The 2500-nt window shown below is 47.0% G+C and overlaps 7 non-coding genes and 5 pseudogenes across 7 annotated transcripts in view; all 12 read right to left on the bottom strand.

Moving 5' to 3' along the window:
• The window catches only part of LOC142117450 (5S ribosomal RNA), a 119-nt gene extending 12 nt beyond the window's left edge, over positions 1–107 (bottom strand). The window contains exon 1 of the ribosomal RNA XR_012682861.1: positions 1–107. This exon is cut by the window's left edge and continues 12 nt beyond it. This is a non-coding gene — a ribosomal RNA (5S ribosomal RNA).
• Positions 108–186: 79 nt separating this feature from the next.
• LOC142117469 (5S ribosomal RNA) lies at positions 187–305 on the bottom strand. Its single transcript, XR_012682878.1, has one exon. It is a non-coding gene; the product is annotated as a 5S ribosomal RNA (ribosomal RNA).
• An 81-nt stretch (positions 306–386) lies between these two features.
• Positions 387–508, bottom strand: LOC142117267 (5S ribosomal RNA; annotated as a pseudogene).
• Positions 509–589: 81 nt separating this feature from the next.
• Positions 590–708, bottom strand: LOC142117449 (5S ribosomal RNA). The gene has a single exon (XR_012682860.1). It is a non-coding gene; the product is annotated as a 5S ribosomal RNA (ribosomal RNA).
• Positions 709–788: 80 nt separating this feature from the next.
• Positions 789–907, bottom strand: LOC142117505 (5S ribosomal RNA). The gene has a single exon (XR_012682912.1). It is a non-coding gene; the product is annotated as a 5S ribosomal RNA (ribosomal RNA).
• A 272-nt stretch (positions 908–1179) lies between these two features.
• On the bottom strand, positions 1180–1298 carry LOC142117827 (5S ribosomal RNA; annotated as a pseudogene).
• Positions 1299–1378: 80 nt separating this feature from the next.
• LOC142117591 (5S ribosomal RNA) lies at positions 1379–1497 on the bottom strand (annotated as a pseudogene).
• Positions 1498–1578: 81 nt separating this feature from the next.
• Positions 1579–1697, bottom strand: LOC142117384 (5S ribosomal RNA). Its single transcript, XR_012682801.1, has one exon. It is a non-coding gene; the product is annotated as a 5S ribosomal RNA (ribosomal RNA).
• An 80-nt stretch (positions 1698–1777) lies between these two features.
• Positions 1778–1896, bottom strand: LOC142117414 (5S ribosomal RNA). Its single transcript, XR_012682828.1, has one exon. It is a non-coding gene; the product is annotated as a 5S ribosomal RNA (ribosomal RNA).
• Positions 1897–1977: 81 nt separating this feature from the next.
• On the bottom strand, positions 1978–2096 carry LOC142117564 (5S ribosomal RNA; annotated as a pseudogene).
• Positions 2097–2176: 80 nt separating this feature from the next.
• LOC142117195 (5S ribosomal RNA) lies at positions 2177–2295 on the bottom strand (annotated as a pseudogene).
• An 82-nt stretch (positions 2296–2377) lies between these two features.
• Positions 2378–2496, bottom strand: LOC142117513 (5S ribosomal RNA). Its single transcript, XR_012682919.1, has one exon. It is a non-coding gene; the product is annotated as a 5S ribosomal RNA (ribosomal RNA).
• Positions 2497–2500: the final 4 nt, after the last annotated feature.

Raw genomic sequence — 2500 nt, 5'->3', positions numbered from 1 at the left:
CTGGTATTCCCAGGTGGTCTCCCATCCAAGTACTAACCAGGCCCGGCTCTGCTTAGCTTCCAAGATCAGACGAGATTGGGCTTGTTCAGGGTGGTGTGGCTGTAGGTATTGGCTTCCTAATGACCTACATCTCTTATACATCTCAAAACCAGCATTGAAGGAGGCCGGAACAAGAGAGAAAAAAAATGCCTACAGCACCTGGTATTTCCAGGTGGTCTCCCATCCAAGTACTAACCAGGCCCAGCCCTGCTTAGCTTCCAAGATCAGACGAGATTGGGCTTGTTCAGGGTGGTGTGGCTGTAGGTATTGATTTCCTATTGACTTACATCTCTTATACATCTAGAAACCAGCTTTGAAGGAAGCCGGAACAAGAGAGAATAAAAAAAGGCCTACAGCACCTTGTATTCCCAGGTGGTCTCCCATCCAAGTACTAACCAGGCACGTCCTCCCTGCTTAGCTTCCAAGATCAGACGAGATTGGGCTTGTTCAGGGTGGTGTGGCTGTAAGTATTGTTTTCCTATTGACCTACATCTCTTATACATCTAGAAACCAGCATTGAAGGAAGCCGGAACAAGAGAGAAGAAAAAAAGGCCTACAGCACCTGGTATTCCCAGGTGGTCTCCCATCCAAGTACTAACCAGGCCCGGCTCTGCTTAGCTTCCAAGATCAGACGAGATTGGGCTTGTTCAGGGTGGTGTGGCTGTAGGTATTGGTTTCCTATTGACCTACATCTCTTATACATCTCAAAACCAGCATTGAAGGAGGCCGGAACAAGAGAGAAAAAAAAAAGCCTACAGCACCTGGTATTTCCAGGTGATCTCCCATCCAAGTACTAACCAGGCCCAGCCCTGCTTAGCTTCCAAGATCAGATGAGATTGGGCTTGTTCAGGGTGGTGTGGCTGTAGGTAACGGTTTCCTATTGACCTACATCTCTTATACATCTCAAAACCAGCATTAAAGAAAGTCGGAACAAGAGAGAAAAAAAAAAGGGCCTACAGCACCTGGTATTCCCAGGTGGTCTTGCATCCAAGTACTAACCAACCCCGGCTCAGCTTAGCTTTCAAGATCAGGCTTGTTCAGGGTGGTGTGGCTGTAGGTATTGGTTTCCTATTGACTTACATCTCTTATACATCTAAAAACCAGCATTGAAGGAAGCCGGAACAAGAGAGAAAAAAAAAAAGCCTACAGCACCTGGTATTCCCAGGTGGTCTCCCATCCAAGTACTAACCAGGCCTGGCCCTGCTTAGCTTCCAAGATCAGACGAGATTGGGCTTGTTTAGAGATGTGTAGCTGTAGGTTTTGGTTTCCTATTGACCTACATCTCTTATTATCTCAAAACCAGCATTGAAGGAAGCCGGAACAAGAGAGAGAAAAAAAAGGCCTACAGCACCTGGTATTTGCAGGTGGTCTCCCATCAAAGTACTAACCAGGCCCGTCCCTGCTTAGCTTCCAAGATCAGACGAGATTGGGCTTGTTCAGGGTGGTGTGGCTGTAGGTATTGTTTTCCTATTGACCTACATCTCTTATACATCTAGAAACCAGCATTGAAGGAAGCCGGAACAAGAGAGAAGAAAAAAAGGCCTACAGCACCTGGTATTCCCAGGTGGTCTCCCATCCAAGTACTAACCAGGCCCAGCTCTGCTTAGCTTCCAAGATCAGATGAGATTGGGCTTGATCAGGGTGGTGTGGCTGTAGGTATTGGTTTCCTATTGACCTACATCTCTTATACATCTCAAAACCAGCATTGAAGGAGGCCGGAACAAGAGAGAAAAAAAAAAGCCTACAGCACCTGGTATTCCCAGGTGGTCTCCCATCCAAGTACTAACCAAGCCCGTCCCTGCTTAGCTTCCAAGATCAGACGAGATTGGGCTTGTTCAGGGTGGTGTGGCTGTAGGTATTGTTTTCCTATTGACCTACATCTCTTATACATCTAGAAACCAGCATTGAAGGAAGCCGGAACAAGAGAGAAGAAAAAAAGGCCTACAGCACCTGGTATTCCCAGGTGGTCTCCCATCCAAGTACTAACCAGGCCTGTCCCTGCTTAGCTTCCAAGATCAGATGAGATTGGGCTTGTTCAGGGTGGTGTGGTTGTAGGTATTGGTTTCCTATTGACCTACATCTCTTATACATCTCAAAACCAGCATTGAAGGAGGCCGGAACAAGAGAGAATAAAAAAAGCCTACAGCACCTGGTATTTCCAGTTTGTCTCCCATCCAAGTACTAACCAGGCCCAGCCCTGCTTAGCTTCCAAGATCAGAGGAGATTGGGCTTGTTCAGGGTGGTGTGGTTGTAGGTATTGTTTTCCTATTGACCTACATCTCTAATACATCTAAAAACAAGCATTGAAGGAAGCTGGAACAAGAGAGAAAAAAAAAAAGGCCTACAGCACCTGGTATTCCCAGAGGGTCTCCCATCCAAGTACTAACTAGGCCCGGCCCTGCTTAGCTTCCAAGATCAGACGAGATTGGGCTTGTCCAGGGTGGTGTGGCTGTAGGTATTG

Source organism: Mixophyes fleayi, unplaced genomic scaffold (assembly GCF_038048845.1).
Source record: "Mixophyes fleayi isolate aMixFle1 unplaced genomic scaffold, aMixFle1.hap1 Scaffold_171, whole genome shotgun sequence".
In the NCBI taxonomy this organism is placed as follows: Eukaryota; Metazoa; Chordata; class Amphibia; order Anura; family Limnodynastidae; genus Mixophyes; species Mixophyes fleayi.
Note: the sequence above shows the minus strand (reverse complement) of the source record. Positions and strands in the feature narration are given on the sequence as shown.